This window comes from Triticum aestivum, chromosome 6B (genome assembly GCF_018294505.1).
Source record: "Triticum aestivum cultivar Chinese Spring chromosome 6B, IWGSC CS RefSeq v2.1, whole genome shotgun sequence".
Taxonomy (NCBI): domain Eukaryota; kingdom Viridiplantae; phylum Streptophyta; class Magnoliopsida; order Poales; family Poaceae; genus Triticum; species Triticum aestivum.
The window spans coordinates 55755530-55766297 of NC_057810.1; the positions used below are offsets into that span (position 1 = coordinate 55755530).

Below are 10768 nucleotides of genomic sequence, written 5' to 3' on the forward strand. Positions count from 1 at the left end.
TTATACGGTCAAACTACCACAATTCGCGTTAGAACCGTTCTACTACATAGAACTATACCACTTTAATATATACTGATGAATTCGTATTCAAAACAAGTTTCCAATAGTATAGTCTTTCTGACACATTGCATATATGAATTTGTATTGAAAAATATTTATACACGGTACACATGCTGAGCGTTATCCAAGCGTTATCCTACCTTTGATATGTCAACCAAAATATCTTGATAATTATACATAAACAACATTCAGCCCTTGATATGAGTCAAACTACACTGAATGTCATGTGGCCAATGCTGATTACCATATTTGTAGTCATATATCTAACAGAAGTACTCCCTCTGTCTCAAAATGTAAGACGTTTCTTTAGGATGCCTCAAAAACATCTTACATTTTGAGACGGAGATAGTACTCTCCGTTACAAAATAAGTGTATCAACTTTGAGACACTTATTTTGGGACGGAGGAAGTACATAATATGGGCTCATGTGATTGATAATATGGTGTTTCTGAATTGGTAATATTAATCATTAAGTCTACAAACTTTATGATTAAAGAAGTAATCCACAAGTACTCCCTGAGCAAAAAAATTTGTAGTGGCTATATTATAACCTAAATATTTCAGTTTACATAATATAAACATTTTGGAAAATTTCCAGTGTATGAAAAGTCATGCTAATGCATTTGCAAGGGCCACTGTGCTGGTATTTAGGAACAACAACATCATGAAAACCCCTTTGTACAAAGTTGGCGGCTTCATCCCATCCGGTCAGGTTGTGTTGCTGAAGTTGTTGGATCTCGGTTGAGAGAGCAGACACTTTGTTGGCAAGACAGGGAGCTAGGTGCTAGTAGAACTTACCACACAGCAGGTGTGGACAACTATTTCAAGTTGCTGAGCATTTGAATGATGTAAACCGTCCCTGTCAAAGGTAGCAAATCACCTCCGCGAAACCTTTCTATGTAAATATATCATCATTAGGTTTTAACAAAACTTGCCACAACAATAGCAGGGGCTACTCAATTCAGAATCATCGTGTAAAACTCTGAAGTCTTATATTACAGCAAGATGAAATGTATATAATGCAAATGGTCCGGGCAAATCACCTCAACACCAACCCAAATAGACAGCAATCCAAACAGAAATTACAAATACATCTCAAGCAATAAATCCAGGCAACAGTATGAGCCCAAGCGGGCAAAAGGCACAGTTATCTGGGCCATTCCGACATAGCGGCGTAAGATCAACAGACCCTTTTCGGGATGCACATCTGGCCTGTCATGTGCCAGCTTTCACCCCCATCATGATGCGCATACGGGCACGCCGGGGTGTAGTTGTCCTCCATGACCAGGAGGTTCCACTGCGCATGCGGATCGTGAGTCGAGAACACGGTCCAGTCAGGAGTGGCGTTCTCGTACCTGCTATGTGTGACTCGGGCAAACTCCTCCACATCCTGGTTCTTCTCCATGTCATCCGGGTCGATATCAACGGTGAAGATGTCGCCGTAGGGCCTCTGCGAATGCAACAAGAGCGGCAGCGACATTGGGTCAGCAGACACCGCGGCAAGATCTGCCGTCACGACGATGCTCCGCCCATCCGGGCTGAAGACCGGGTGGTTCACGTGCCCGGAGAAGTCATACCCGCTCCGGATTACCCTCACCACAGAGTAGTCGATTGCGTTCATCAGGTAAACAGCAAAGTACCCTGGGTCCATACCATGGTCGCGCTCCGGAGCGTCCGCGGGCCTGTCACGGTTTGACGAGAACACGATCCAGTCCCTGTCTGGCGACCACTGGCAGTGTGTGTCAATCCAATCGCCCTCTGTTATCCGTTCCGCTTCACCACCGTCCTCCCCGATCTCTGCGTCCATCATGTATAGATTCTTGTACTTTTTGTCTCCCCCATTTCTTGTCGATCGGAAAACAAGTTTTGTCCCTGTATAAGTGTAATATATACATAAATGCAAATATACAGCGGTCATCGTGAGAGGTATACAAAGTTATCACCATGCCAAGGGAAACAATATTCGTATTCAATGGACTAGAGGACTCATGGAGCCACTGAAGCAAGGCTGCAGTAGTGGTAATTTCTTACCGTCTGAATTGGTGGATGGGAATGCATTATTGAATTTTCCCTTCGTGAGCAGTCGCCGCTCTCGTGCACCACTCGATACGTGAGGGATGGCATAGATCTCCAATATTTCGTTGGCTTTGAAAGACGGTCCCATACAGACATAAAGTATATCCTTCTTTTGGTTCCACACCGGTGAGAAGACGCCATCGGGGCCATCCGTCTATATGTACAAGTACACAAATACAAACAGAGTCAATAACAATCGGCCAGTCATAAAAAGTCGCAACATCATCCATTCTTTTGAACCAAAAGATAAAGGGGCATGGTGTACTTACTTCGAAGACAACACGCATTCCGTCACTATCGGCCAGCCACACGGCTTTGAATTCGTTATCGACGAATGCAAGCTTAGAGCCATCTTTGGAAAATGCCGGGAATGCACCGGCAACCCTAAACAGACCAATATCCTCATGATGGGATTGCAGCTTGTCGAACCGCCTCGGGACATCATCTCCATGCTGCAGGAGACACAATGTTTTAGACAGCTTGAACGACATCACTACATACTCCATTCCAAAAAATAAGGTGCATCAATTTTTGTTAAAGTCAAATATATGTATGTTTTACCAAGATTACGGAATAAAATATCAACATCCACAATACAAAATAAATAAAACATGAAAATACTTCCCATGATGATAATGTACTTGGAACGGGGGAAGTATAATTAATGTAATGTAACTGTGCAGGTGTGTACTACTGAACAAGCAAATCATTGTGGATAGGGCATAGCCACAAGGGTAGGTACCTCGAGATGGTCGCTTTTGCAACGATGATAGCCAATGTACTTGCCACCATCCATTACAAAGGGGTTGTAATGGTCGCCTTTTGGCTTGGTATACCGAGTGATTTGAAGTGGCTCCTCCGGCAAACTCATGTCAAAAATCTCGATGTGACGGTACTGCGCTTCAGTACGGACGTCAGTGAACACAGACTTCTGGCGGATGGTTGCCACAGCCACTCTGCTCTCATCGATGGCTGCTGGAGTCACTGCATCGAATGCCTCCGGGGTCACACGGAGGGTCTCACCGGTGCTCAAGTCGTACCGAAATACACCTCAGTTATCCCCAACCATTTTATGGAAAAACAGTACTGTTTCGCTTCCCCATGATGGCCAGCCAGCGTTCTCGATCACCCGCTCGCGCTCCAGATATGTGCTCTCTAGGTCCATCACGTAAATGCTTGTCAGCAAGTCTTTAACTTCACCATCCCATTTCTTTCCTTGGAACGAAGCCACTGCTATTCTCTTCCCAGATGGTGACACAGAGGGGCTTAAATCGGACGTCCCTGTTTATGTATGTAGAATTAAACAGACAAACCAAATATTATTTAAGCAGAAATTTAGCCATGCATCCAAGGACAAGTAGAAGTAGATCAAATTCGAAAGAAGATTCAGAAAGGGCTCAAAACTAAATTAGTCATGCATATATCGAGAGATAAGTACAAAGTAGTAGATCAAATAGCAAAAGGAAGATAAGATTCAACAACCAAATTACCTGGTGGAGTTAGGCGCTCAGTTTCGCCTGTTCTGAGATTAGTTTTGTAGACGACATTCCAGGGGCTACGGCGTTCTTGCACGGGCTCCTTCGTGGACACGAAGACGAGGTAATGGTCAGCTGTGTGACCATCCACCTCGTAGCCTCCTGCGATGCAGCCGCTGTCCTCCAGACGGGCACCACTGAAAAAGTCGCCGCCATAGATGTCCCCCAAGGTGAAGACCCTGACTTCGTCGCCATCATCGAAGCGCAGGCCTATCTGAAGAGTCTCGAGGTGGTGTTGTCTTTCAGAGACGAAGACGAGGCCGGTGAGACGGCCCGAATCGATGGCGGCTTCTTCAACGTCTTCAGGAGCCAGATCTAGGTGCTTGACGATCGCCTTGAGGGCCGCAGATGGAATGGGTTGGCCGTTGTAGTTGTACGAGACGCCATCCGTCAAGTGCCGCTCGTCCTGCCTTGATGATGCTGAAGCTGGACAGCAGAATATGTCGAGGGGCACCGGAGGCCTGTAGCACGCAAAGAAGGCGATGCTCCTCTGCTCTCGCCCATTTTGACAATGCTGGTGGTGATGAGAAGTATGAGTCTAAGCCAGCGATATGGAACTATGGAATATATGGCAGAAATTGATGCAAGGTATTATAAAGCTTGGAGCTTAGTGGTATGGGACTCCACAATATGCGACCCACAGGGCCAAGTAGCCTCTTTGTTAACTACTAGTACCAGATTAACTATTGCATACTTGTACGCGATCATAGTTTGCTCAACTGTCAGCGCGTTGTGTGCAACCACCACCAATTTAAAATGGGCATCAGTTTGATATTATACGTATATTTCAATATATTTTGGTTGTGTAAAATAACTGCAGACGCGGTTGTGCATAATTTATTAAATTTCTAGCACTAACTTTTCATACAGATCATTCTCCAATATACTGACGATGGTGGGGTCCTGTGATATTGTGCTGACATCGATATACAGATATATAGTCAATCACTTAATAAAAAGATATAGCGGAAATCAGGAGAGCAACTTGCAACTGCAGCTTGTATTCTTTCTTACCACTTCCATTTCTGCAGCTTACATTGACAGTCGAGATTCTTTCATGCTTGCCAGCATATCCATGTATTGCTGAAACTAAGTTTTGTCTTCTCTTTCCAGGGTGGAATTAATATATCACCCAATTGGTGAGTTGCCAGCAACATCTGGATCAGCATCTAGCAGAGTTGACTTGCACCATAATCGTATTATTTTTGGCCATGTGGATAGATCTGCCATCAATGCTATTTCTCGATTGGACGGTGGCTTGAAAAAAAGCTTGCAGGAGGGCTTCTTCACCTCGCGCCGCCTCCCGACTCCGCCTCGCGCCGCCTCCCCGGGCGGCGGCCGGGGTGGCTCCTCCGCGCCTTCTCCTCGCCCCCACCCCTCCGTCCTCCCTCCCCCGCCGCCGCCGGACAGCGCCCCCGGATCTGGCCGGGTGGCTCGGCGGCGGCGGGCCTTCTTTTCCCCCGCGCGCAGCGCCCTTCCCGGGGCAGGGCTCGGCGGCGGATGCAGCTCGGCTGGCGGTGGTCCGGCGTCCTGGTGGCGGGGGCCGGCGGCTGGCGCGGTGGTGGCGCTGCCTCTTGGCGGCGGGGTGGCCTGGTGGCGCTGGTGGCCGGCGACGCGCCCCCGGCCCAGATCTGGGCCCTTAGGGCCCCATCTGGGTCCTAGCGGGCCGGTGCTGGCGTGGCCTTACTGTCTACGGCTCGGTGTGGAGGAGGAGCGGCTCGGATGTGGGCGGCGGCGCCGATGGCGTGCCGGCAGCAGCGCGAGGGCGGGAGCTTTACGGGCCCACGAGGGCTCGGCCGGGCCTGTGGGCCTACGGGCCTGGTGTGCTCCTGCTATTGCGTCCGGACGGCTACCGTCGCTGACGGTGGAGGTGGGGCCCTCCCGCGTGCCGACGGTGCTGCTGCCCTAGTCCCGGCTCTGATTCTTCGCCTGGTTGTCCTCACTTCGCGGTGTCGTGGTGAGACGGCGTGGGGGCCTCTTGACCGTGTTGGCGCTGGGTGGTGGTTGGTTTGGTGGCTGGCTCCGGAGCGCCCGAGGTGCGGGTTGGGATCGGGGGAAACCCCTGTCGGCTTGTCCGACACCGGCGCGGTGGCGCCTGTGGGTGCCACCTGACCTTCCGGGAGGGCGTCGGGGGCTACCCTTCCTCTCGCCTCGTCGTGTACCGGGGGAAACCCTTGGCAGCAGCGTCGTCATCGTCGCAATCCTTCTTGGAGGTGTTGATAGGTGCCGGCGCTTCGGAGTCTTGGAGCCTAGTGGAAGATCCCGGTGGGCGCAGCGTTCGCGAGGCTTCTTCGTTTTCGTTGATCCGCCGTTGTCGGCATTTGTTTCTTTTGCTCTTTCTCTGTCGTTTCTTTTGGGCGTGACTGTGCTGCTTCCGCCCCAGCACCTATCCTTGTACGGCTTGGTTGGTTGCTTTGTATACAAAGCGGGGGGAAACCCTTTTTCGGAATGCTATTTCTCACACTCAATCGATGGTCATCATCACAAATTTCTTTTATCATTCAATGAGACACTAATGTTTTTTCCCTAGCATATATTACTCTGATTGGCCAGGAGCTGGGGGCTTCAACAAAGTAAACAATATTATGCTCAAATGTGCTTGTTTCATATTTTCCCCTTCTCATCTAAAAAGAAGAAAAAGCTCAGTGTTCCATGTTTTCTAGCCACGTAAAAGGACCACAGTTGATATCCAGCGGCACTTCCGATCAATTTAAAAAATCGACCAGCCACTTGGTCATGTACAGATATCTCCTCGAGTCAGGTCTGTGTGAGTGTGGATCTCACAGTTTCCATGGTCCATGAACTCTTGCAACGAGCAATCGAGCATGTGCAATTATTGTGAAGTCAATGCATGTGAATAGTACTCTTACTATTTGTTTATCGTTCAATGAGACTAATTCTTTCCCTTCAGCATAGACCGACGGTAGTTACCTAGGAGCCTAGGACTTGATCAGAATAAAGACAAACCAAGATCAACTGTGATGGTTAAGTCATAGTTTCTCCCCTCATATGGAAGGAACTGAAAGTGGGTATCCAGCAATATTTTCAGTTGGTTTAAAACAAACCGGTCACTTAGTCATTTACCGATGTCCCCTCAAGCCTTATAATTAGTTTAGTAGGTCAATTGTGACTCTGTTTAGATGGATCTCGCAATTAACATGAGTTCATGTTAGCACTTGTAACAAGCAAGTGAGACTTTTTGAAGTCAATACGTGTGAACTGTCATCTCTCATTTGTTTTATCAGTCAATAAGATTCGTTTCCCTTTAGCATAAACTGACCTTAATTAGCAGGGAGTCTATGACTTGATCAAAGTAGAGAAGGCATGCTTCATTTCCTAAAGGGATGGGCTCGTAGTCTCAGTGGGGGGTACAGGAAAGAAAGAAGAGGGCTTACTTCAGTTGATTGATCAACTGGATGTTAAGGCAGAACTAAATCCGCTGAGTGCAGCGGAATGGTCTATCAAGAGTGATGCTGATGAGCGGACCACTAAGCTTATGAGAGAAGAGGAGTTGAAATGGACCTAACATGCTATAGTGAAGCATGTTCAGGAGGGGGGCAGCAATATGAAGTGCTTCCATTTTTTATTTTATTTATTTTTGACATGGAACACTCGTATTCCATTTAAGACACGTCCGAATCGCCGGTTACAGCAGGGTTACATCATCAGGGTAACTATCAAACCATTGGTAGTCTCCGCCGTTAACTAACCCTGTACCCAACACCGCCAGCAGATGAGCTAGCTTGTTACAGTCACGGATAACATGTACTACACTTGCTTGGATGAAATCAGTGATCAGCTTCAGCTTTAGTTCTCTGAACAGGTTGCCCAAAAGTGCATAGTCAAACTCGGTGGAGGTCATTGCATTTGCAAGGGAGAGGCTGTCAGTTTCAAAAATGACTCTGCCCACTTCTAACTGATCTGAGAGGGCTACAGCGTGACGAAGGGCGTCTGTTTCCGCATGAAGGGCACTCAAATAATTCTGCCCCATGCCAGCCGCTGCAAGCTGAATTTCCGCAGAAGAGTCTCTGCATATAAGGCCCCAACCACCTTTTCCTGTCTCTGCTGAAAATGCACCATCAACGTTAATTTTCACCATTTCCAGTGGAGGCGCCTTCCAGGTGCTCTGAGGGCTAGGATGGGGAGAGTTCGGTGGTGTTAGGAACTCCATCCATTCGCTGACATGCCTGCGGACTGTGAACTGAAATTCTTCAGGGCTCATCTGTAGCTCACCATGTCTGCCCTTGTTACGTTCCGTCCACCAGCACCACAAAAGTGCAACTCTCGGCAGTTTATTTTCGTCAGGCAGTCTCAGGATAGCTGCAACACCTCCCTAGCAGAGCAGCAGTTAGCCAATTGCATCCTGAGCTCTTCCATTTGCAGCGCTTGCCACCTCTGTTTAACAAACTTGCATTTAAGGAAAAGATGGCCCCCATCTTCAAATAATCTGCCGCAAACTGCACATCTTGTATCAAGCTCAATGCCTCTCCTACTAATATTCATATACTTAGGATGGCTGTTATGTGCTAGTCTCCACAAGAAGTGATGCACTTTGGGCGGATATACAACCTTCCAAAGATCCGTAAACATCTTTGTCTTATGATCATCAGAAATAGACCCCTGGCCACTTTGCCTATTTGCCTCTCGCTTGAGCATATTCTTATGTACTTCATATGCAGATTTGACAGAAAAAATACCTTTATTATCAAAGTGCCAAGCCAAAAAATCCTCTGCATTCTCACTGATGGGTATACTCAGAATCGTTGGACATCATCCGGGTGAAAACATCCCTTTACCAGATCATGATCCCATGATCCTAAGATTGGGTTTATAAGTTCAGACACGCGCGAGATAAGGCGTCGGCCCTGGTGGGACGATGGTCGCCGCGTCTCTCCACGTGGAATCCATGGATCTTCCCATATTCTAACATTGCTACAACTGCCAATTCTCCAGATTAAACCTTCTTTTAACACTTCAATACCCTTCAGTATACTTCTCCATACATAGCTCATACCCTTCATTGGTTCGGCAGTAAGAATATCACCAGCCGGAAAGTATTTGGCTCGGAGGACTTGTGCACAGAGTGACTCTGGAGACTGGATTAGATGCCATCCTTGCTTTGCCAACGTTTTACTTGCAAATAGGAAGCATCGTAAAAAAGAATTATTTTTTTCAGCTTGAGCAAGATGATGGCACCATTGTTGGAGAAGCTCAACTCAAGGTGTACATTACTAACTTCTATTTCAGAAAACTGGATAGGGTGTGTTAATAAACAACTAAAAGCTCAAATCAGGGTTGGAGTTTGTGCTTTAGTCTAATAATGTTCGAAAACTGGTTAGGGTGTTTTAATAAACAACTAAAAGCTCAAATCTGGGTTGGAGTTTGCGCTTCAATATAAGGCTATTTGAAGGTATTGCAATAATATTGTTTTTAACAATCAAAGAGCTTCTTCTTTCCTGCAGGTTATCTGCACTGGATCCTTACGTGATCCTTAGTTCAACTTGTGGAGGCGCCAGCTACACTAAATTCTGGTTGCAGCCACTTGGATATGGTTGCTCGGCCTTTGTTCAGCCGATTTGGTTGGCTGCATAGTCATATGGTAACCACAGATGGAAAAAATTAAATGCAATGTAGCAACCACCAAAGTAAAACAGAAAACACCCACGAAGGAAACTAAAGGAAAGGGAAAATATTGCATTGTGATACTAGTAACAGATGGTTACCTGCTCAATCAAACAACATCAAAGTAAAAGTTAAATGCAATGTCATATGGTAACCACAGATGGAAAAAATTAAATGCAATGTAGCAACCACCAAAGTAAAACAGAAAACACCCACGAAGGAAACTAAAGGAAAGGGAAAATATTGCATTGTGATACTAGTAACAGATGGTTACCTGCTCAATCAAACAACATCAAAGCACTTCCACTGGGGCAAATGAACATTTTGTGCAAAATTTCAGCTCCACCATGTCCACCATCAACGCCCGTGTCTACAAGATTAAGAAGTCAAAGAACCAATGACAAGCAATGAACAATGATAGATACGAGCGAGCATGAGCAGGATATTTAGATAAACTCACTTGAGAAAAGCAGCTTGGGTTTGATGCAACATTACGAAAAAGATAAACCAAACAACATCTACTAATAAATAAATCAAATATTCTCATAACAATATATACTCACTTATATCGTAAATTGAAGAACACGCATACTTAGACTCTTCGCTGATCAGAAGGGAGGGGTATCTAAAATTACTATTAAGCTCGTTCCATGCTATATCAGACAAGAATGAAATGTACCCATACTTATAAATTGTGGCAACAGATGTGATAATGACTATTCATATTTAGATTATCTTTATAAAAATTTAGCCTGAATTCTCCTGCATAAATGAACTTACCAGTTGCATCAGGACTCTCCTAAACATTACAAAAACTATTTTGTAAATGTGAAACCAAGTCATTATTATGGATTCAATAATATTAGCAAGGTAAAGATAATAATATCGAAACAATGAAATATAACTAATTTTATGCTTCATAATGTGCCAATTGAGCTACCTATTTGACACTTGACTTGGTTCAAGCTAGTTTCACTACAAGAAAAATTTATAAGCCATGTATCTAATACACTCGGCTTATGCCAATTTGAACTCAGTTTATATATAAGCCGACTCTTGGCTTATAATACACGGCCCGATTTATACATAAACCGAGGGCCTCCGTGGGCCACCAGCGGTATATATACAAATATACGCATGTATATCCCTTTGTAAACACTGAACAGTGACGAGAAATAAACGAAAAGAAGCAGGCCGGTTCGAGCTTGTGGCAATAGCAATACACCGGTTTTGTGTGCGAATGGCATGTGTACAATATGAAAAGGATCAGATTCAGGAGCTGTGTACGTGTGCTCCTTCCGGCAAGAATCAATCATCTTGATGCTGCTGCTACTGCTTGCCGCCGCTGCTGCTCCCTTCTTCTGCTACTTGCTGCTTGCTGTTGCTACTCCGCTGCTGATGCTCGCTTGTCGCCCCTGGTGCTCCCTGCTGCTGCTACTTGCCGCTCCGCTGCTGCTGCTACTTGCGAGGAAGGA

The 10768-nt window shown here is 46.1% G+C and overlaps 1 pseudogene across 1 annotated transcript; it reads right to left on the reverse strand.

Moving 5' to 3' along the window:
* Positions 1-1004: 1004 nt before the first annotated feature.
* On the reverse strand, positions 1005-9412 carry LOC123138802 (uncharacterized; annotated as a pseudogene). The gene is made up of 6 exons (XR_006469333.1): positions 9395-9412; positions 3627-4185; positions 2879-3417; positions 2406-2588; positions 2092-2290; positions 1005-1932 (listed from the first exon to the last, which is right to left on the reverse strand). The product of XR_006469333.1 is annotated as an uncharacterized protein (transcript).
* Positions 9413-10768: the final 1356 nt, after the last annotated feature.